Source organism: Schistocerca serialis, unplaced genomic scaffold (assembly GCF_023864345.2).
Source record: "Schistocerca serialis cubense isolate TAMUIC-IGC-003099 unplaced genomic scaffold, iqSchSeri2.2 HiC_scaffold_320, whole genome shotgun sequence".
Classification (NCBI taxonomy): Eukaryota; Metazoa; Arthropoda; class Insecta; order Orthoptera; family Acrididae; genus Schistocerca; species Schistocerca serialis.
The window spans coordinates 1-20,543 of NW_026047890.1; the positions used below are offsets into that span (position 1 = coordinate 1).

General features: G+C 49.8%; 31 non-coding genes across 31 annotated transcripts; all 31 read left to right on the forward strand.

The window, feature by feature from the left end:
* Window positions 1–958: 958 nt before the first annotated feature.
* Trnak-uuu (transfer RNA lysine (anticodon UUU)) lies at window positions 959–1,031 on the forward strand. Its single transcript has one exon. It is a non-coding gene; the product is annotated as a tRNA-Lys (tRNA).
* A 139-nt stretch (window positions 1,032–1,170) lies between these two features.
* Trnas-cga (transfer RNA serine (anticodon CGA)) lies at window positions 1,171–1,253 on the forward strand. Its single transcript has one exon. It is a non-coding gene; the product is annotated as a tRNA-Ser (tRNA).
* A 702-nt stretch (window positions 1,254–1,955) lies between these two features.
* Trnas-uga (transfer RNA serine (anticodon UGA)) lies at window positions 1,956–2,036 on the forward strand. Its single transcript has one exon. It is a non-coding gene; the product is annotated as a tRNA-Ser (tRNA).
* Window positions 2,037–2,627: 591 nt separating this feature from the next.
* Trnaf-gaa (transfer RNA phenylalanine (anticodon GAA)) lies at window positions 2,628–2,700 on the forward strand. Its single transcript has one exon. It is a non-coding gene; the product is annotated as a tRNA-Phe (tRNA).
* Window positions 2,701–3,239: 539 nt separating this feature from the next.
* On the forward strand, window positions 3,240–3,312 carry Trnak-uuu (transfer RNA lysine (anticodon UUU)). Its single transcript has one exon. It is a non-coding gene; the product is annotated as a tRNA-Lys (tRNA).
* A 137-nt stretch (window positions 3,313–3,449) lies between these two features.
* Window positions 3,450–3,531, forward strand: Trnas-cga (transfer RNA serine (anticodon CGA)). Its single transcript has one exon. It is a non-coding gene; the product is annotated as a tRNA-Ser (tRNA).
* Window positions 3,532–4,232: 701 nt separating this feature from the next.
* On the forward strand, window positions 4,233–4,315 carry Trnas-uga (transfer RNA serine (anticodon UGA)). Its single transcript has one exon. It is a non-coding gene; the product is annotated as a tRNA-Ser (tRNA).
* A 589-nt stretch (window positions 4,316–4,904) lies between these two features.
* On the forward strand, window positions 4,905–4,977 carry Trnaf-gaa (transfer RNA phenylalanine (anticodon GAA)). Its single transcript has one exon. It is a non-coding gene; the product is annotated as a tRNA-Phe (tRNA).
* A 539-nt stretch (window positions 4,978–5,516) lies between these two features.
* Window positions 5,517–5,589, forward strand: Trnak-uuu (transfer RNA lysine (anticodon UUU)). Its single transcript has one exon. It is a non-coding gene; the product is annotated as a tRNA-Lys (tRNA).
* Window positions 5,590–5,727: 138 nt separating this feature from the next.
* Trnas-cga (transfer RNA serine (anticodon CGA)) lies at window positions 5,728–5,811 on the forward strand. Its single transcript has one exon. It is a non-coding gene; the product is annotated as a tRNA-Ser (tRNA).
* Window positions 5,812–6,509: 698 nt separating this feature from the next.
* On the forward strand, window positions 6,510–6,590 carry Trnas-uga (transfer RNA serine (anticodon UGA)). The gene has a single exon. It is a non-coding gene; the product is annotated as a tRNA-Ser (tRNA).
* Window positions 6,591–7,183: 593 nt separating this feature from the next.
* Window positions 7,184–7,256, forward strand: Trnaf-gaa (transfer RNA phenylalanine (anticodon GAA)). The gene has a single exon. It is a non-coding gene; the product is annotated as a tRNA-Phe (tRNA).
* A 747-nt stretch (window positions 7,257–8,003) lies between these two features.
* Window positions 8,004–8,085, forward strand: Trnas-cga (transfer RNA serine (anticodon CGA)). The gene has a single exon. It is a non-coding gene; the product is annotated as a tRNA-Ser (tRNA).
* A 699-nt stretch (window positions 8,086–8,784) lies between these two features.
* On the forward strand, window positions 8,785–8,866 carry Trnas-uga (transfer RNA serine (anticodon UGA)). Its single transcript has one exon. It is a non-coding gene; the product is annotated as a tRNA-Ser (tRNA).
* Window positions 8,867–9,458: 592 nt separating this feature from the next.
* Trnaf-gaa (transfer RNA phenylalanine (anticodon GAA)) lies at window positions 9,459–9,531 on the forward strand. Its single transcript has one exon. It is a non-coding gene; the product is annotated as a tRNA-Phe (tRNA).
* Window positions 9,532–10,283: 752 nt separating this feature from the next.
* On the forward strand, window positions 10,284–10,365 carry Trnas-cga (transfer RNA serine (anticodon CGA)). Its single transcript has one exon. It is a non-coding gene; the product is annotated as a tRNA-Ser (tRNA).
* Window positions 10,366–11,067: 702 nt separating this feature from the next.
* Trnas-uga (transfer RNA serine (anticodon UGA)) lies at window positions 11,068–11,150 on the forward strand. Its single transcript has one exon. It is a non-coding gene; the product is annotated as a tRNA-Ser (tRNA).
* Window positions 11,151–11,736: 586 nt separating this feature from the next.
* Window positions 11,737–11,809, forward strand: Trnaf-gaa (transfer RNA phenylalanine (anticodon GAA)). Its single transcript has one exon. It is a non-coding gene; the product is annotated as a tRNA-Phe (tRNA).
* A 749-nt stretch (window positions 11,810–12,558) lies between these two features.
* Trnas-cga (transfer RNA serine (anticodon CGA)) lies at window positions 12,559–12,640 on the forward strand. The gene has a single exon. It is a non-coding gene; the product is annotated as a tRNA-Ser (tRNA).
* A 702-nt stretch (window positions 12,641–13,342) lies between these two features.
* Trnas-uga (transfer RNA serine (anticodon UGA)) lies at window positions 13,343–13,425 on the forward strand. Its single transcript has one exon. It is a non-coding gene; the product is annotated as a tRNA-Ser (tRNA).
* A 592-nt stretch (window positions 13,426–14,017) lies between these two features.
* Trnaf-gaa (transfer RNA phenylalanine (anticodon GAA)) lies at window positions 14,018–14,090 on the forward strand. Its single transcript has one exon. It is a non-coding gene; the product is annotated as a tRNA-Phe (tRNA).
* A 750-nt stretch (window positions 14,091–14,840) lies between these two features.
* Window positions 14,841–14,922, forward strand: Trnas-cga (transfer RNA serine (anticodon CGA)). The gene has a single exon. It is a non-coding gene; the product is annotated as a tRNA-Ser (tRNA).
* A 702-nt stretch (window positions 14,923–15,624) lies between these two features.
* Trnas-uga (transfer RNA serine (anticodon UGA)) lies at window positions 15,625–15,706 on the forward strand. The gene has a single exon. It is a non-coding gene; the product is annotated as a tRNA-Ser (tRNA).
* A 591-nt stretch (window positions 15,707–16,297) lies between these two features.
* Window positions 16,298–16,370, forward strand: Trnaf-gaa (transfer RNA phenylalanine (anticodon GAA)). Its single transcript has one exon. It is a non-coding gene; the product is annotated as a tRNA-Phe (tRNA).
* Window positions 16,371–16,909: 539 nt separating this feature from the next.
* Window positions 16,910–16,982, forward strand: Trnak-uuu (transfer RNA lysine (anticodon UUU)). The gene has a single exon. It is a non-coding gene; the product is annotated as a tRNA-Lys (tRNA).
* Window positions 16,983–17,120: 138 nt separating this feature from the next.
* Trnas-cga (transfer RNA serine (anticodon CGA)) lies at window positions 17,121–17,202 on the forward strand. The gene has a single exon. It is a non-coding gene; the product is annotated as a tRNA-Ser (tRNA).
* A 702-nt stretch (window positions 17,203–17,904) lies between these two features.
* Trnas-uga (transfer RNA serine (anticodon UGA)) lies at window positions 17,905–17,986 on the forward strand. Its single transcript has one exon. It is a non-coding gene; the product is annotated as a tRNA-Ser (tRNA).
* Window positions 17,987–18,576: 590 nt separating this feature from the next.
* Trnaf-gaa (transfer RNA phenylalanine (anticodon GAA)) lies at window positions 18,577–18,649 on the forward strand. The gene has a single exon. It is a non-coding gene; the product is annotated as a tRNA-Phe (tRNA).
* Window positions 18,650–19,188: 539 nt separating this feature from the next.
* On the forward strand, window positions 19,189–19,261 carry Trnak-uuu (transfer RNA lysine (anticodon UUU)). Its single transcript has one exon. It is a non-coding gene; the product is annotated as a tRNA-Lys (tRNA).
* Window positions 19,262–19,399: 138 nt separating this feature from the next.
* Trnas-cga (transfer RNA serine (anticodon CGA)) lies at window positions 19,400–19,481 on the forward strand. The gene has a single exon. It is a non-coding gene; the product is annotated as a tRNA-Ser (tRNA).
* Window positions 19,482–20,183: 702 nt separating this feature from the next.
* Window positions 20,184–20,265, forward strand: Trnas-uga (transfer RNA serine (anticodon UGA)). Its single transcript has one exon. It is a non-coding gene; the product is annotated as a tRNA-Ser (tRNA).
* Window positions 20,266–20,543: the final 278 nt, after the last annotated feature.

Below are 20,543 nucleotides of genomic sequence, written 5' to 3' on the forward strand. Positions count from 1 at the left end.
GAGCTAACGCAAGTCGTATGTTTTACCGGTGTGTATCTGCTAGATACTGCCTCTCATACGGTGGAGAGACTCACTCCTTCTTGTGTCTCGTTCTCCGCACACGAGTTGCCCCTGGCATCGATATAGCACGGGTTTTCTAGCGTCAGCGAAGTCAATATTACACGAATCGAGTCGACATGTTTGCTTGTTACGATGACGGAAGAAGAAGAAATGTGTGTGGAACTTCACTGCATCGGCTGCTCGCCTTTCAGCGCCCCTGTGTCTTTTATCAGACGAGGTGACTGTGAAATGGCAACGAGGCAGAGGTTAACGAACACATGCAAATGGCAACCTTCGACGTCAGCCGAAATAGCTCAGTTGGGAGAGGCGTTAGACTGAGATCTAAAGGTCCCTGGTTCGATCCCGGGTTTCGGCAGGGTATTCGTTTTGATGCGAACGCCAATGGAATTACTCTGCGTTTGTGATAATGCAACATACCGCTGACAACAAAAATGACTCTCTCCTGTAGCTGTTCTGGTTGTCTAGTGCATGCCATAAGAGGAACTCACTAGACAACTAACTCCCCTAGAAGCAAAAGAATTAAAAATATCCTACCGACTGCATTCCTTTTCTGTGTCAGGTGGTGAAGAACGTCTTCAACGGAACCGGTGAAATGAGCGAAAGCGTGGGAAACATTGCATTCGAAATGCTTGTGAATTTTCCAATTGCCCAGTGAGTGTCGACAAAACACGTAAATTCTCTGCTCCGACGTATGAGGCGTAACAACTAGTGCAATTTGTTGTTGCATCGTGTGCCAGCAGTCTTCGAGAGTGTGTTACGAGCTTAGCGTGATAAGTTTGTAGACAGCATGTAGGCGACGTTTTATTAGTAACGGCCCCCATACAGCGATTGCACAACAGTAAAGGACATGAGTCAATGTATAGTTGTGCATTGTGGGAGGTTTTGCAGCCTCGTCTGAGCCCGGATAGCTCAGTGGTAGAGCATTAGGCTTTTAACCTAAGGGTCCAGGGTTTCAAGGCCCCGTCGAGGCGGAAATTTTAACACTTTGGTAGCGATTCGTCTGGTAGCGGTGTGGAAACGCTACGGAAAATAATGCAGTTACGCCGTTACTGACACCACAGTGCTTTAAACGGTAGCAGTTGCATGTGTCGGGAGAACACCGCGCTAACGGCAGTCGTGGCCGAGTGGTTAAGGCGTCCTGACTCGAAATCAGATTCCCTCTGGGAGCGTAGGTTCGAATCCTACCGGCTGCGTGCGATTTTGCGTAACAGAGGAGCAAACATTTTCGCACACATGTGACATGCGTGGGCGAGGCGGGTGCAAACCAGTGACGCCATTCTCAACAAGACGAAAATTTCCGTTTTAAGAATACTGAGTTTTCGCGACGACCGCTGCTTACTGTGGCTATCGGTTCACCTCACACTGACACTGACGCTGGGACTGCAGAAAGCCGTCGCTGAGATCGTGAGTTCACAGATGTGCTCGAAAGTGATGGACAGAGCGAACATTTCATTTTTCTTTTAAGAATCGCAATTTCCATCACTCGAGTGCGGCCAAAGCAGTGGGTGCAGCGTTTCTTTTCTTAAGATCTCGCAAGCTGCTTGGAGGTATGTCGATCGTTTTAAGACGACAGAAAACTAGCGTCAGCGGTGCGTCAGGTGGGAAGTCGGTGAAGTCGCCATCGGAGCCATAAGCCAGTAATTACGACATACGAATCACTCGCGCACCGCGCAGCTGTACGATAATGCTCGTGCTGGGCCCGCCATAGCTGAGTCGGTAGAGCGCTAGGTTTTCAACAAAGGGTCCTGGGTTCAAGTCCCTGTCTGGGCGAAATTAATACACTTTCGTAACGGCTAATGGAAACCCTACAGAAAAGAGTGAGCCACGCCGTTTTCTGCCATCAGATTGCTTCTAAAGATGGCGGTTTCAGTTGTCGGGAGTCGCTTCCGCCACCGGCAGTCGTGGCCGAGTGGTTAAGGCGTCTGACTTGAAATCAGATTCCCTCTGGGAGCGTAGGTTCGAGTCTGCCGACTGCGAAAATTTTCTCGCTCTCAAAAGGCGGACGTTCAGCTGCATCCTAGCAGTTGCGTCACTACTAAACACGTGGGTCACCAGCAATGTGCAGTTGCTATTTGATCCAGGGCGCAGCGTTACAGTCGCGCCCAGAAGCCGCAGCTCATCTCCGCGTCTCACAGCCGTCCACCTGGTGTTAGTACAAGTGTCCGCCTCACTGGGCAGTGCAGATGTGTCCATTTTAGCTTGCAGACGATGACGTGTAGCAATTTATGAGCTAACGCAAGTCGTATGTTTTACCGTGTGTATCTGCTAGATACTGCCTCTCATCGGTGGAGAGACTCACTCCTTCTTGTGTCTCGTTCTCCGCACACGAGTTGCCCCTGGCATCGATATAGCACGGGTTTTCTAGCGTCAGCGAAGTCAATATTACACGAATCGAGTCGACATGTTTGCTTGTTACGATGACGGAAGAAGAAGAAATGTGTGTGGAACTTCACTGCATCGGCTGCTCGCCTTTCAGCGCCCCTGTGTCTTATCAGACGAAGGTGACTGTGAAATTGGCAACGAGGCAGAGGTTAACGAACACATGCAAATGGCAACCTTCGACGTCAGCCGAAATAGCTCAGTTGGGAGAGCGTTAGACTGAAGATCTAAAGGTCCCTGGTTCGATCCCGGGTTTCGGCAGGTATTCGTTTTGATGCGACGCCAATGGAATTACTCTGCGTTTGTGATATGCAACTACCGCTGACAACAAAAATGACTCTCTCCTGTAGCTGTTCTGGTTGTCTAGTGCATGCCATAAGAGGAACTCACTAGACAACTAACTCCCTAGAAGCAAAAGAATTAAAAATATCCTACCGACTGCATTCCTTTTTCTGTGTCAGGTGGTGAAGAACGTCTTCAACGGAACCGATGAAATGAGCGAAAGCGTGGGAAACATTGCATTCGAAATGCTTGTGAATTTTCCAATTGCCCAGTGAGTGTCGACAAAACACGTAAATTCTCTGCTCCGACGTATGAGGCGTAACAACTAGTGCAATTTGTTGTTGCATCGTGTGCCAGCAGGTCTTCGAGAGTGTGTTACGAGCTTAGCGTGATAAGTTTGTAGACAGCATGTAGGCGACGTTTTATTAGTAACGGCCCCATACAGCGATTGCACAACAGTAAAGGACATGAGTCAATGTATAGTTGTGCATTGTGGGAGGTTTTGCAGCCTCGTCTGAGCCCGGATAGCTCAGTTGGTAGAGCATTAGGCTTTTAACCTAAGGGTCCAGGGTTCAAGGCCCCGTCGAGGCGGAAATTTTAACACTTGGTAGCGATTCGTCTGGTAGCGGTGGAAACGCTACGGAAAATAATGCAGTTACGCCGTTTACTGACACCACAGTGCTTTAAACGGTAGCAGTTGCATGTGTCGGGAGAACACCGCGCTAACGGCAGTCGTGGCCGAGTGGTTAAGGCGTCTGACTCGAAATCAGATTCCCTCTGGGAGCGTAGGTTCGAATCCTACCGGCTGCGTGCGATTTGCGTACAGAGGAGCAAACATTTTCGCACACATGTGACATGCGTGGGCGAATGCGGGTGCAAACCAGTGACGCCATTCTCAACAAGACGAAAATTTCCGTTTTAAGAATACTGAGTTTTCGCGACGACCGCTGCTTACTGTGGCTATCGGTTCACCTCACACTGACACTGACGCTGGGACTGCAGAAAGCCGTCGCTGAGATCGTGAGTTCACAGATGTGCTCGAAAGTGATGGACAGAGCGAACATTTCATTTTCTTTTTAAGAATCGCAATTTCCATCACTCGAGTGCGGCCAAAGCAGTGGTGCAGCGTTTCTTTTCTTAAGATCTCGCAGCTGCTTGGAGGTATGTCGATCGTTTTAAGACGACAGAAAACTAGCGTCAGCGGTGCGTCAGTGGGAAGTCGGTGAAGTCGCCATCGGAGCCATAAGCCAGTAATTACGACATACGAATCACTCGCGCACCGCGCAGCTGTACGATAATGCTCGTGCGTGGGCCCGCATAGCTGAGTCGGTAGAGCGCTAGGTTTTCAACCAAAGGGTCCTGGGTTCAAGTCCCTGTCTGGGCGAAAATTAATACACTTTCGTAACGGCTAATGGAAACCCTACAGAAAAGAGTGAGGCCACGCCGTTTTCTGCCATCAGATTGCTTCTAAAGATGGCGGTTTCAGTTGTCGGGAGTCGCTTCCGCCACCGGCAGTCGTGGCCCGAGTGGTTAAGGCGTCTGACTTGAAATCAGATTCCCTCTGGGAGCGTAGGTTCGAGTCCTGCCGACTGCGAAAATTTTCTCGCTCTCAAAAGGCGGACGTTCAGCTGCATCTAGCAGTTGCGTCACTACTAAACACGTGGGTCACCAGCAATGTGCAGTGCTATTTGATCCAGGCGCAGCGTTACAGTCGCGCCCAGAAGCCGCAGCTCATCTCCGCGTCCTCACAGCCGTCCACCTGGTGTTAGTACAAGTGTCGCCTCACTGGGCAGTGCAGATGTGTCCATTTTAGCTTGCAGACGATGACGTGTAGCAATTTATGAGCTAACGCAAGTCGTATGTTTTACCGTGTGTATCTGCTAGATACTGCCTCTCATACGGTGGAGAGACTCACTCCTTCTTGTGTCTCGTTCTCCGCACACGAGTTGCCCCTGGCATCGATATAGCACGGGTTTTCTAGCGTCAGCGAAGTCAATATTACACGAATCGAGTCGACATGTTTGCTTGTTACGATGACGAAGAAGAAGAAATGTGTGTGGAACTTCACTGCATCGGCTGCTTCGCCTTTCAGCGCCCCTGTGTCTTATCAGACGAAGGTGACTGTGAAATTGGCAACGAGGCAGAGGTTAACGAACACATGCAAATGGCAACCTTCGACGTCAGCCGAAATAGCTCAGTTGGGAGAGCGTTAGACTGAAGATCTAAAGGTCCCTGGTTCGATCCCGGGTTTCGGCAGGTATTCGTTTTGATGCGACGCCAATGGAATTACTCTGCGTTTGTGATAATGCAACTACGCTGACAACAAAAATGACTCTCTCCTGTAGCTGTTCTGGTTGTCTAGTGCATGCCATAAGAGGAACTCACTAGACAACTAACCTCCCCTAGAAGCAAAAGAATTAAAAATATCCTACCGACTGCATTCCTTTTTCTGTGTCAGGTGGTGAAGAACGTCTTCAACGGAACCGTGAAATGAGCGAAAGCGTGGGAAACATTGCATTCGAAATGCTTGTGAATTTTCCAATTGCCCAGTGAGTGTCGACAAAACACGTAAATTCTCTGCTCCGACGTATGAGGCGTAACAACTAGTGCAATTTGTTGTTGCATCGTGTGCCAGCAGTCTTCGAGAGTGTGTTACGAGCTTAGCGTGATAAGTTTGTAGACAGCATGTAGGCGACGTTTTATTAGTAACGGCCCCATACAGCGATTGCACAACAGTAAAGGACATGAGTCAATGTATAGTTGTGCATTGTGGGAGGTTTTGCAGCCTCGTCTGAGCCCGGATAGCTCAGTTGGTAGAGCATTAGGCTTTTAACCTAAGGGTCCAGGGTTCAAGGCCCCGTCGAGGCGGAAATTTTAACACTTTGGTAGCGATTCGTCTGGTAGCGGTGGAAACGCTACGGAAAATAATGCAGTTACGCCGTTTACTGACACCACAGTGCTTTAAACGGTAGCAGTTGCATGTGTCGGGAGAACACCGCGCTAACGGCAGTCGTGGCCCGAGTGGGTTAAGGCGTCTGACTCGAAATCAGATTCCTCTGGGAGCGTAGGTTCGAATCCTACCGGCCTGCGTGCGATTTTGCGTACAGAGGAGCAAACATTTTCGCACACATGTGACATGCGTGGCGAATGCGGGTGCAAACCAGTGACGCCATTCTCAACAAGACGAAAATTTCCGTTTTAAGAATACTGAGTTTTCGCGACGACCGCTGCTTACTGTGGCTATCGGTTCACCTCACACTGACACTGACGCTGGGACTGCAGAAAGCCGTCGCTGAGATCGTGAGTTCACAGATGTGCTCGAAAGTGATGGACAGAGCGAACATTTCATTTTCTTTTAAGAATCGCAATTTCCATCACTCGAGTGCGGCCAAAGCAGTGGTGCAGCGTTTCTTTCTTAAGATCTCGCAGCTGCTTGGAGGTATGTCGATCGTTTTAAGACGACAGAAAACTAGCGTCAGCGGTGCGTCAGTGGGAAGTCGGTGAAGTCGCCATCGGAGCCATAAGCCAGTAATTACGACATACGAATCACTCGCGCACCGCGCAGCTGTACGATAATGCTCGTGCGTGGGCCCGCATAGCTGAGTCGGTAGAGCGCTAGGTTTTCAACCAAAGGGTCCTGGGTTCAAGTCCCTGTCTGGGCGAAAATTAATACACTTTCGTAACGGCTAATGGAAACCCTACAGAAAAGAGTGAGGCCACGCCGTTTTCTGCCATCAGATTGCTTCTAAAGATGGCGGTTTCAGTTGTCGGAGTCGCTTCCGCCACCGGCAGTCGTGGCCGAGTGGTTAAGGCGTCTGACTTGAAATCAGATTCCCTCTGGGAGCGTAGGTTCGAGTCCTGCGACTGCGAAAATTTTCTCGCTCTCAAAAGGCGGACGTTCAGCTGCATCCTAGCAGTTGCGTCACTACTAAACACGTGGGTCCACCAGCAATGTGCAGTGCTATTTGATCCAGGGCGCAGCGTTTACAGTCGCGCCCAGAAGCCGCAGCTCATCTCCGCGTCTCACAGCCGTCCACCCTGGTGTTAGTACAAGTGTCGCCTCACTGGGCAGTGCAGATGTGTCCATTTTAGCTTGCAGACGATGACGTGTAGCAATTTATGAGCTAACGCAAGTCGTATGTTTTACCGTGTGTATCTGCTAGATACTGCCTCTCATACGGTGGAGAGACTCACTCCTTCTTGTGTCTCGTTCTCCGCACACGAGTTTGCCCCTGGCATCGATATAGCACGGGTTTTCTAGCGTCAGCGAAGTCAATATTACACGAATCGAGTCGACATGTTTGCTTGTTACGATGACGGAAGAAGAAGAAATGTGTGTGGAACTTCACTGCATCGGCTGCTCGCCTTTCAGCGCCCCTGTGTCTTATCAGACGAAGGTGACTGTGAAATTGCAACGAGGCAGAGGTTAACGAACACATGCAAATGGCAACCTTCGACGTCAGCCGAAATAGCTCAGTTGGGAGAGCGTTAGACTGAAGATCTAAAGGTCCCTGGTTCGATCCCGGGTTTCGGCAGGTATTCGTTTTGATGCGACGCCAATGGAATTACTCTGCGTTTGTGATAATGCAACTACCGCTGACAACAAAAATGACTCTCTCCTGTAGCTGTTCTGGTTGTCTAGTGCATGCCATAAGAGGAACTCACTAGACAACTAACTCCCCTAGAAGCAAAAGAATTAAAAATATCCTACCGACTGCATTCCTTTTTCTGTGTCAGGTGGTGAAGAACGTCTTCAACGAACCGTGAAATGAGCGAAAGCGTGGGAAACATTGCATTCGAAATGCTTGTGAATTTTCCAATTGCCCAGTGAGTGTCGACAAAACACGTAAATTCTCTGCTCCGACGTATGAGGCGTAACAACTAGTGCAATTTGTTGTTGCATCGTGTGCCAGCAGTCTTCGAGAGTGTGTTACGAGCTTAGCGTGATAAGTTTGTAGACAGCATGTAGGCGACGTTTTATTAGTAACGGCCCCATACAGCGATTGCACAACAGTAAAGGACATGAGTCAATGTATAGTTGTGCATTGTGGAGGTTTTGCAGCCTCGTCTGAGCCCGGATAGCTCAGGTTGGTAGAGCATTAGGCTTTTAACCTAAGGGTCCAGGGTTCAGGCCCCGTCGAGGCGGAAATTTTAACACTTTGGTAGCGATTCGTCTGGTAGCGGTGAAACGCTACGGAAAATAATGCAGTTACGCCGTTTACTGACACCACAGTGCTTTAAACGGTAGCAGTTGCATGTGTCGGGAGAACACCGCGCTAACGGCAGTCGTGGCCGAGTGGTTAAGGCGTCTGACTCGAAATCAGATTCCCTCTGGGAGCGTAGGTTCGAATCCTACCGGCTGCGTGCGATTTTGCGTACAGAGGAGCAAACATTTTCGCACACATGTGACATGCGTGGGCGAATGCGGGTGCAAAACCAGTGACGCCATCTCAACAAGACGAAATTTCCGTTTTAAGAATACTGAGTTTTCGCGACGACCGCTGCTTACTGTGGCTATCGGTTCACCTCACACTGACACTGACGCTGGGACTGCAGAAAGCCGTCGCTGAGATCGTGAGTTCACAGATGTGCTCGAAAGTGATGGACAGAGCGAACATTTCATTTTCTTTTAAGAATCGCAATTTCCATCACTCGAGTGCGGCCAAAGCAGTGGTGCAGCGTTTCTTTTCTTAAGATCTCGCAGCTGCTTGGAGGTATGTCGATCGTTTTAAGACGACAGAAAACTAGCGTCAGCGGTGCGTCAGTGGGAAGTCGGTGAAGTCGCCATCGGAGCCATAAGCCAGTAATTACGACATACGAATCACTCGCGCACCGCGCAGCTGTACGATAATGCTCGTGCGTGGGCCCGCATAGCTGAGTCGGTAGAGCGCTAGGTTTTCAACCAAAGGGTCTGGGTTCAAGTCCCTGTCTGGGCGAAAATTAATACACTTTCGTAACGGCTAATGGAAACCCTACAGAAAAGAGTGAGGCCACGCCGTTTTCTGCCATCAGATTGCTTCTAAAGATGGCGGTTTCAGTTGTCGGGAGTCGCTTCCGCCACCGGCAGTCGTGGCCGAGTGGTTAAGGCGTCTGACTTGAAATCAGATTCCCTCTGGGAGCGTAGGTTCGAGTCCTGCCGACTGCGAAAATTTTCTCGCTCTCAAAAGGCGGACGTTCAGCTGCATCCTAGCAGTTGCGTCACTACTAAACACGTGGGTCACCAGCAATGTGCAGTGCTATTTTGATCCAGGGCGCAGCGTTACAGTCGCGCCCAGAAGCCGCAGCTCATCTCCGCGTCTCACAGCCGTCCACCTGGTGTTAGTACAAGTGTCGCCTCACTGGGCAGTGCAGATGTGTCCATTTTAGCTTGCAGACGATGACGTGTAGCAATTTATGAGCTAACGCAAGTCGTATGTTTTACCGTGTGTATCTGCTAGATACTGCCTCTCATACGGTGGAGAGACTCACTCCTTCTTGTGTCTCGTTCTCCGCACACGAGTTGCCCCTGGCATCGATATAGCACGGGTTTTCTAGCGTCAGCGAAGTCAATATTACACGAATCGAGTCGACATGTTTGCTTGTTACGATGACGGAAGAAGAAGAAATGTGTGTGGAACTTCACTGCATCGGCCTGCTCGCCTTTCAGCGCCCCTGTGTCTTATCAGACGAAGGTGACTGTGAAATTGGCAACGAGGCAGAGGTTAACGAACACATGCAAATGGCAACCTTCGACGTCAGCCGAAATAGCTCAGTTGGGAGAGCGTTAGACTGAAGATCTAAAGGTCCCTGGTTCGATCCCGGGTTTCGGCAGGTATTCGTTTTGATGCGACGCCAATGGAATTACTCTGCGTTTGTGATAATGCAACTTACCGCTGACAACAAAAATGACTCTCTCCTGTAGCTGTTCTGGTTGTCTAGTGCATGCCATAAGAGGAACTCACTAGACAACTAACTCCCCTAGAAGCAAAAGAATTAAAAATATCCTACCGACTGCATTCCTTTTTCTGTGTCAGGTGGTGAAGAACGTCTTCAACGGAACCGTGAAATGAGCGAAGCGTGGGAAACATTGCATTCGAAATGCTTGTGAATTTTCCAATTGCCCAGTGAGTGTCGACAAAACACGTAAATTCTCTGCTCCGACGTATGAGGCGTAACAACTAGTGCAATTTGTTGTTGCATCGTGTGCCAGCAGTCTTCGAGAGTGTGTTACGAGCTTAGCGTGATAAGTTTGTAGACAGCATGTAGGCGACGTTTTATTAGTAACGGCCCCATACAGGATTATGCACAACAGTAAAGGACATGAGTCAATGTATAGTTGTGCATTGTGGGAGGTTTTGCAGCCTCGTCTGAGCCCGGAATAGCTCAGTTGGTAGAGCATTAGGCTTTAAACCTAAGGGTCCAGGGTTCAAGGCCCCGTCGAGGCGGAAATTTTAACACTTTGTAGCGATTCAGTCTGGTAGCGGTGGAAACGCTACGGAAAATAATGCAGTTACGCCGTTTACTGACACCACAGTGCTTTAAACGGTAGCAGTTGCATGTGTCGGGAGAACACCGCGCTAACGGCAGTCGTGGCCGAGTGGTTAAGGCGTCTGACTCGAAATCAGATTCCCTCTGGGAGCGTAGGTTCGAATCCTACCGGCTGCGTGCGATTTTGCGTACAGAGGAGCAAACATTTTCGCACACATGTGACATGCGTGGGCGAATGCGGGGTGCAAACCAGTGACGCCATTCTCAACAAGACGAAAATTTCCGTTTTAAGAATACTGAGTTTTTCGCGACGACCGCTGCTTACTGTGGCTATCGGTTCACCTCACACTGACACTGACGCTGGGACTGCAGAAAGCCGTCGCTGAGATCGTGAGTTCACAGATGTGCTCGAAAGTGATGGACAGAGCGAACATTTCATTTTCTTTTAAGAATCGCAATTTCCATCACTCGAGTGCGGCCAAAGCAGTGGTGCAGCGTTTCTTTTCTTAAGATCTCGCAGCTGCTTGGAGGTATGTCGATCGTTTTAAGACGACAGAAAACTAGCGTCAGCGGGTGCGTCAGTGGGAAGTCGGTGAAGTCGCCATCGGAGCCATAAGCCAGTAATTACGACATACGAATCACTCGCGCACCGCGCAGCTGTACGATAATGCTCGTGCGTGGGCCCGCATAGCTGAGTCGGTAGAGCGCTAGTTTTCAACCAAAGGGTCCTGGGTCAAGTCCCTGTCTGGGCGAAAATTAATACACTTTCGTAACGGCTAATGGAAACCCTACAGAAAAGAGTGAGGCCACGCCGTTTTCTGCCATCAGATTGCTTCTAAAGATGGCGGTTTCAGTTGTCGGGAGTCGCTTCCGCCACCGGCAGTCGTGGCCGAGTGGTTAAGGCGTCTGACTTGAAATCAGATTCCCTCTGGGAGCGTAGGTTCGAGTCCTGCCGGACTGCGAAAATTTTCTCGCTCTCAAAAGGCGGACGTTCAGCTGCATCCTAGCAGTTGCGTCACTACTAAACACGTGGGTCACCAGCAATGTGCAGTGCTATTTGATCCAGGGCGCAGCGTTACAGTCGCGCCCAGAAGCCGCAGCTCATCTCCGCGTCTCACAGCCGTCCACCTGGTGTTAGTGTCGCCTCACTGGGCAGTGCAGATGTGTCCATTTTAGCTTGCAGACGATGACGTGTAGCAATTTTATGAGCTAACGCAAGTCGTATGTTTTACCGTGTGTATCTGCTAGATACTGCCTCTCATACGGTGGAGAGACTCACTCCTTCTTGTGTCTCGTTCTCCGCACACGAGTTGCCCCTGGCATCGATATAGCACGGGTTTTCTAGCGTCAGCGAAGTCAATATTACACGAATCGAGTCGACATGTTTGCTTGTTACGATGACGGAAGAAGAAGAAATGTGTGTGGAACTTCACTGCATCGGCTGCTCGCCTTTTCAGCGCCCCTGTGTCTTATCAGACGAAGGTGACTGTGAAATTGGCAACGAGGCAGAGGTTAACGAACACATGCAAATGGCAACCTTCGACGTCAGCCGAAATAGCTCAGTTGGGAGAGCGTTAGACTGAAGATCTAAAGGTCCCTGGTTCGATCCCGGGTTTCGGCAGGTATTCGTTTTGATGCGACGCCAATGGAATTACTCTGCGTTTGTGATAATGCAACTACCGCTGACAACAAAAATGACTCTCTCCTGTAGCTGTTCTGGTTGTCTAGTGCATGCCATAAGAGGAACTCACTAGACAACTAACTCCCCTAGAAGCAAAAGAATTAAAAATATCCTACGACTGCATTCCTTTTTCTGTGTCAGGTGGTGAAGAACGTCTTCAACGGAACGTGAAATGAGCGAAAGCGTGGGAAACATTGCATTCGAAATGCTTGTGAATTTTCCAATTGCCCAGTGAGTGTCGACAAACACGTAAATTCTCTGCTCCGACGTATGAGGCGTAACAACTAGTGCAATTTGTTGTTGCATCGTGTGCCAGCAGTCTTCGAGAGTGTGTTACGAGCTTAGCGTGATAAGTTTGTAGACAGCATGTAGGCGACGTTTTATTAGTAACGGCCCCATACAGCGATTGCACAACAGTAAAAGGACATGAGTCAATGTATAGTTGTGCATTGTGGGAGGTTTTGGCAGCCTCGTCTGAGCCCGGATAGCTCAGTTGGTAGAGCATTAGCGCTTTAACCTAAGGGTCCAGGGTTCAAGGCCCCGTCGAGGCGGAAATTTTAACACTTTGGTAGCGATTCGTCTGGTAGCGGTGGAAACGCTACGGAAAATAATGCAGTTACGCCGTTTACTGACACCACAGTGCTTTAAACGGTAGCAGTTGCATGTGTCGGGAGAACACCGCGCTAACGGCAGTCGTGGCCGAGTGGTTAAGGCGTCTGACTCGAAATCAGATTCCCTCTGGGAGCGTAGGTTCGAATCCTACCGGCTGCGTGCGATTTTGCGTACAGAGGAGCAAACATTTTCGCACACAATGTGACATGCGTGGGCGAATGCGGGTGCAAACCAGTGACGCCATTCTCAACAAGACGAAAATTTCCGTTTTAAGAATACTGAGTTTTCGCGACGACCGCTGCTTACTGTGGCTATCGGTTCACCTCACACTGACACTGACGCTGGGACTGCAGAAAGCGTCGCTGAGATCGTGAGTTCACAGATGTGCTCGAAAGTGATGGACAGAGCGAACATTTCATTTTCTTTTTAAGAATCGCAATTTCCATCACTCGAGTGCGGCCAAAGCAGTGGTGCAGCGTTTCTTTTCTTAAGATCTCGCAGCTGCTTGGAGTATGTCGATCGTTTTAAGACGACAGAAAACTAGCGTCAGCGGGTGCGTCAGTGGGAAGTCGGTGAAGTCGCCATCGGAGCCATAAGCCAGTAATTACGACATACGAATCACTCGCGCACCGCGCAGCTGTACGATAATGCTCGTGCGTGGGGCCCGCATAGCTGAGTCGGTAGAGCGCTAGGTTTTCAACCAAAGGGTCCTGGGTTCAAGTCCCTGTCTGGGCGAAATTAATACACTTTCGTAACGGCTAATGGAAACCCTACAGAAAAGAGTGAGGCCACGCCGTTTTCTGCCATCAGATTGCTTCTAAAGATGGCGGTTTCAGTTGTCGGGAGTCGCTTCCGCCACCGGCAGTCCGTGGCCGAGTGGTTAAGGCGTCTGACTTGAAATCAGATTCCCTCTGGGAGCGTAGGTTCGAGTCCTGCCGACTGCGAAAATTTTCTCGCTCTCAAAAGGCGGACGTTCAGCTGCCATCCTAGCAGTTGCGTCATCTACTAAACACGTGGGTCACCAGCAATGTGCAGTGCTATTTGATCCAGGGCGCAGCGTTACAGTCGCGCCCAGAAGCCGCAGCTCATCTCCGCGTCTCACAGCCGTCCACCTGGTGTTAGTACAAGTGTCGCCTCACTGGGCAGTGCAGATGTGTCCATTTTAGCTTGCAGACGATGACGTGTAGCAATTTATGAGCTAACGCAAGTCGTATGTTTTACCGTGTGTATCTGCTAGATACTGCCTCTCATACGGTGGAGAGACTCACTCCTTCTTGTGTCTCGTTCTCCGCACACGAGTTGCCCCTGGCATCGATATAGCACGGGTTTTCTAGCGTCAGCGAAGTCAATATTACACGAATCGAGTCGACATGTTTGCTTGTTACGATGACGGAAGAAGAAGAAATGTGTGTGGAACTTCACTGCATCGGCTGCTCGCCTTTCAGCGCCCCTGTGTCTTATCAGACGAAGGTGACTGTGAAATTGGCAACGAGGCAGAGGTTAACGAACACATGCAAATGGCAACCTTCGACGTCAGCCGAAATAGCTCAGTTGGGAGAGCGTTAGACTGAAGATCTAAAGGTCACTGGTTCGATCCCGGGTTTCGGCAGGTATTCGTTTTGATGCGACGCCAATGGAATTACTCTGCGTTTGTGATAATGCAACTACCGCTGACAACAAAAATGACTCTCTCCTGTAGCTGTTCTGGTTGTCTAGTGCATGCCATAAGAGGAACTCACTAGACAACTAACTCCCCTAGAAGCAAAAGAATTAAAAATATCCTACCGACTGCATTCCTTTTTCTGTGTCAGGTGGTGAAGAACGTCTTCAACGGAACCGTGAAATGAGCGAAAGCGTGGGAAACATTGCATTCGAAATGCTTGTGAATTTTCCAATTGCCCAGTGAGTGTCGACAAAACACGTAAATTCTCTGCTCCGACGTATGAGGCGTAACAACTAGTGCAATTTGTTGTTGCATCGTGTGCCAGCAGTCTTCGAGAGTGTGTTACGAGCTTAGCGTGATAAGTTTGTAGACAGCATGTAGGCGACGTTTTATTAGTAACGGCCCCATACAGCGATTGCACAACAGTAAAGGACATGAGTCAATGTATAGTTGTGCATTGTGGGAGGTTTTGCAGCCTCGTCTGAGCCCGGATAGCTCAGTTGGTAGAGCATTAGCTTTTAACCTAAGGGTCCAGGGTTCAAGGCCCCGTCGAGGCGGAAATTTTAACACTTTGGTAGCGATTCGTCTGGTAGCGGTGGGAAACGCTACGGAAAATAATGCAGTTACGCCGTTTACTGACACCACAGTGCTTTAAACGGTAGCAGTTGCATGTGTCGGGAGAACACCGCGCTAACGGCAGTCGTGGCCGAGTGGTTAAGGCGTCTGACTCGAAATCAGATTCCCTCTGGGAGCGTAGGTTCGAATCCTACCGGCTGCGTGCGATTTTGCGTACAGAGGAGCAAACATTTTCGCACACATGTGACATGCGTGGGCGAATGCGGGTGCAAACCAGTGACGCCATTCTCAACAAGACGAAAATTTCCGTTTTAAGAATACTGAGTTTTCGCGACGACCGCTGCTTACTGTGGCTATCGGTTCACCTCACACTGACACTGACGCTGGGACTGCAGAAAGCCGTCGCTGAGATCGTGAGTTCACAGATGTGCTCGAAAGTGATGGACAGAGCGAACATTTCATTTTCTTTTTAAGAATCGCAATTTCCATCACTCGAGTGCGGCCAAAGCAGTGGTGCAGCGTTTCTTTTCTTAAGATCTCGCAGCTGCTTGGAGGTATGTCGATCGTTTTAAGACGACAGAAAACTAGCGTCAGCGGTGCGTCAGTGGGAAGTCGGTGAAGTCGCCATCGGAGCCATAAGCCAGTAATTACGACATACGAATCACTCGCGCACCGCGCAGCTGTACGATAATGCTCGTGCGTGGGCCCGCATAGCTGAGTCGGTAGAGCGCTAGGTTTTCAACCAAAGGGTCCTGGGTTCAAGTCCCTGTCTGGGCGAAAATTAATACACTTTCGTAACGGCTAATGGAAACCCTACAGAAAAGAGTGAGGCCACGCCGTTTTCTGCCATCAGATTGCTTCTAAAGATGGCGGTTTCAGTTGTCGGGAGTCGCTTCCGCCACCGGCAGTCGTGGCCGAGTGGTTAAGGCGTCTGACTTGAAATCAGATTCCCTCTGGGAGCGTAGGTTCGAGTCCTGCCGACTGCGAAAATTTTCTCGCTCTCAAAAGGCGGACGTTCAGCTGCATCCTAGCAGTTGCGTCACTACTAAACACGTGGGTCACCAGCAATGTGCAGTGCTATTTTGATCCAGGGCGCAGCGTTACAGTCGCGCCCAGAAGCCGCAGCTCATCTCCGCGTCTCACAGCCGTCCACCTGGTGTTAGTACAAGTGTCGCCTCACTGGGCAGTGCAGATGTGTCCATTTTAGCTTGCAGACGATGACGTGTAGCAATTTATGAGCTAACGCAAGTCGTATGTTTTACCGTGTGTATCTGCTAGATACTGCCTCTCATACGGTGGAGAGACTCACTCCTTCTTGTGTCTCGTTCTCCGCACACGAGTTGCCCCTGGCATCGATATAGCACGGGTTTTCTAGCGTCAGCGAAGTCAATATTACACGAATCGAGTCGACATGTTTGCTTGTTACGATGACGGAAGAAGAAGAAATGTGTGTGGAACTTCACTGCATCGGCTGCTCGCCTTTCAGCGCCCCTGTGTCTTATCAGACGAAGGTGACTGTGAAATTGGCAACGAGGCAGAGGTTAACGAACACATGCAAATGGCAACCTTCGACGTCAGCCGAAATAGCTCAGTTGGGAGAGCGTTAGACTGAAGATCTAAAGGTCCCTGGTTCGATCCCGGGTTTCGGCAGGTATTCGTTTTGATGCGACGCCAATGGAATTACTCTGCGTTTGTGATAATGCAACTACCGCTGACAACAAAAATGACTCTCTCCTGTAGCTGTTCTGGTTGTCTAGTGCATGCCATAAGAGGAACTCACTAGACAACTAACTCCCCTAGAAGCAAAAGAATTAAAAATATCCTACCGACTGCATTCCTTTTTCTGTGTCAGGTGGTGAAGAACGTCTTCAACGGAACCGTGAAATGAGCGAAAGCGTGGGAAACATTGCATTCGAAATGCTTGTGAATTTTCCAATTGCCCAGTGAGTGTCGACAAAACACGTAAATTCTCTGCTCCGACGTATGAGGCGTAACAACTAGTGCAATTTGTTGTTGCATCGTGTGCCAGCAGTCTTCGAGAGTGTGTTACGAGCTTAGCGTGATAAGTTTGTAGACAGCATGTAGGCGACGTTTTATTAGTAACGGCCCCATACAGCGATTGCACAACAGTAAAGGACATGAGTCAATGTATAGTTGTGCATTGTGGGAGGTTTTGCAGCCTCGTCTGAGCCCGGATAGCTCAGTTGGTAGAGCATTAGGCTTTTAACCTAAGGGTCCAGGGTTCAAGGCCCCGTCGAGGCGGAAATTTTAACACTTTGGTAGCGATTCGTCTGGTAGCGGTGGAAACGCTACGGAAAATAATGCAGTTACGCCGTTTACTGACACCACAGTGCTTTAAACGGTAGCAGTTGCATGTGTCGGGAGAACACCGCGCTAACGGCAGTCGTGGCCGAGTGGTTAAGGCGTCTGACTCGAAATCAGATTCCCTCTGGGAGCGTAGGTTCGAATCCTACGGGCTGCGTGCGATTTTGCGTACAGAGGAGCAAACATTTTCGCACACATGTGACATGCGTGGGCGAATGCGGGTGCAAACCAGTGACGCCATTCTCAACAAGACGAAAATTTCCGTTTTAAGAATACTGAGTTTTCGCGACGACCGCTGCTTACTGTGGCTATCGGTTCACCTCACACTGACACTGACGCTGGGACTGCAGAAAGCCGTCGCTGAGATCGTGAGTTCACAGATGTGCTCGAAAGTGATGGACAGAGCGAACATTTCATTTTCTTTTTAAGAATCGCAATTTCCATCACTCGAGTGCGGCCAAAGCAGTGGTGCAGCGTTTCTTTTCTTAAGATCTCGCAGCTGCTTGGAGGTATGTCGATCGTTTTAAGACGACAGAAAACTAGCGTCAGCGGTGCGTCAGTGGGAAGTCGGTGAAGTCGCCATCGGAGCCATAAGCCAGTAATTACGACATACGAATCACTCGCGCACCGCGCAGCTGTACGATAATGCTCGTGCGTGGGCCCGCATAGCTGAGTCGGTAGAGCGCTAGGTTTTCAACCAAAGGGTCCTGGGTTCAAGTCCCTGTCTGGGCGAAAATTAATACACTTTCGTAACGGCTAATGGAAACCCTACAGAAAAGAGTGAGGCCACGCCGTTTTCTGCCATCAGATTGCTTCTAAAGATGGCGGTTTCAGTTGTCGGGAGTCGCTTCCGCCACCGGCAGTCGTGGCCGAGTGGTTAAGGCGTCTGACTTGAAATCAGATTCCCTCTGGGAGCGTAGGTTCGAGTCCTGCCGACTGCGAAAATTTTCTCGCTCTCAAAAGGCGGACGTTCAGCTGCATCCTAGCAGTTGCGTCACTACTAAACACGTGGGTCACCAGCAATGTGCAGTGCTATTTGATCCAGGGCGCAGCGTTACAGTCGCGCCCAGAAGCCGCAGCTCATCTCCGCGTCTCACAGCCGTCCACCTGGTGTTAGTACAAGTGTCGCCTCACTGGGCAGTGCAGATGTGTCCATTTTAGCTTGCAGACGATGACGTGTAGCAATTTATGAGCTAACGCAAGTCGTATGTTTTACCGTGTGTATCTGCTAGATACTGCCTCTCATACGGTGGAGAGACTCACTCCTTCTTGTGTCTCGTTCTCCGCACACGAGTTGCCCCTGGCATCGATATAGCACGGGTTTTCTAGCGTCAGCGAAGTCAATATTACACGAATCGAGTCGACATGTTTGCTTGTTACGATGACGGAAGAAGAAGAAATGTGTGTGGAACTTCACTGCATCGGCTGCTCGCCTTTCAGCGCCCCTGTGTCTTATCAGACGAAGGTGACTGTGAAATTGGCAACGAGGCAGAGGTTAACGAACACATGCAAATGGCAACCTTCGACGTCAGCCGAAATAGCTCAGTTGGGAGAGCGTTAGACTGAAGATCTAAAGGTCACTGGTTCGATCCCGGGTTTCGGCAGGTATTCGTTTTGATGCGACGCCAATGGAATTACTCTGCGTTTGTGATAATGCAACTACCGCTGACAACAAAAATGACTCTCTCCTGTAGCTGTTCTGGTTGTCTAGTGCATGCCATAAGAGGAACTCACTAGACAACTAACTCCCCTAGAAGCAAAAGAATTAAAAATATCCTACCGACTGCATTCCTTTTTCTGTGTCAGGTGGTGAAGAACGTCTTCAACGGAACCGTGAAATGAGCGAAAGCGTGGGAAACATTGCATTCGAAATGCTTGTGAATTTTCCAATTGCCCAGTGAGTGTCGACAAAACACGTAAATTCTCTGCTCCGACGTATGAGGCGTAACAACTAGTGCAATTTGTTGTTGCATCGTGTGCCAGCAGTCTTCGAGAGTGTGTTACGAGCTTAGCGTGATAAGTTTGTAGACAGCATGTAGGCGACGTTTTATTAGTAACGGCCCCATACAGCGATTGCACAACAGTAAAGGACATGAGTCAATGTATAGTTGTGCATTGTGGGAGGTTTTGCAGCCTCGTCTGAGCCCGGATAGCTCAGTTGGTAGAGCATTAGGCTTTTAACCTAAGGGTCCAGGGTTCAAGGCCCCGTCGAGGCGGAAATTTTAACACTTTGGTAGCGATTCGTCTGGTAGCGGTGGAAACGCTACGGAAAATAATGCAGTTACGCCGTTTACTGACACCACAGTGCTTTAAACGGTAGCAGTTGCATGTGTCGGGAGAACACCGCGCTAACGGCAGTCGTGGCCGAGTGGTTAAGGCGTCTGACTCGAAATCAGATTCCCTCTGGGAGCGTAGGTTCGAATCCTACCGGCTGCGTGCGATTTTGCGTACAGAGGAGCAAACATTTTCGCACACATGTGACATGCGTGGGCGAATGCGGGTGCAAACCAGTGACGCCATTCTCAACAAGACGAAAATTTCCGTTTTAAGAATACTGAGTTTTCGCGACGACCGCTGCTTACTGTGGCTATCGGTTCACCTCACACTGACACTGACGCTGGGACTGCAGAAAGCCGTCGCTGAGATCGTGAGTTCACAGATGTGCTCGAAAGTGATGGACAGAGCGAACATTTCATTTTCTTTTTAAGAATCGCAATTTCCATCACTCGAGTGCGGCCAAAGCAGTGGTGCAGCGTTTCTTTTCTTAAGATCTCGCAGCTGCTTGGAGGTATGTCGATCGTTTTAAGACGACAGAAAACTAGCGTCAGCGGTGCGTCAGTGGGAAGTCGGTGAAGTCGCCATCGGAGCCATAAGCCAGTAATTACGACATACGAATCACTCGCGCACCGCGCAGCTGTACGATAATGCTCGTGCGTGGGCCCGCATAGCTGAGTCGGTAGAGCGCTAGGTTTTCAACCAAAGGGTCCTGGGTTCAAGTCCCTGTCTGGGCGAAAATTAATACACTTTCGTAACGGCTAATGGAAACCCTACAGAAAAGAGTGAGGCCACGCCGTTTTCTGCCATCAGATTGCTTCTAAAGATGGCGGTTTCAGTTGTCGGGAGTCGCTTCCGCCACCGGCAGTCGTGGCCGAGTGGTTAAGGCGTCTGACTTGAAATCAGATTCCCTCTGGGAGCGTAGGTTCGAGTCCTGCCGACTGCGAAAATTTTCTCGCTCTCAAAAGGCGGACGTTCAGCTGCATCCTAGCAGTTGCGTCACTACTAAACACGTGGGTCACCAGCAATGTGCAGTGCTATTTGATCCAGGGCGCAGCGTTACAGTCGCGCCCAGAAGCCGCAGCTCATCTCCGCGTCTCACAGCCGTCCACCTGGTGTTAGTACAAGTGTCGCCTCACTGGGCAGTGCAGATGTGTCCATTTTAGCTTGCAGACGATGACGTGTAGCAATTTATGAGCTAACGCAAGTCGTATGTTTTACCGT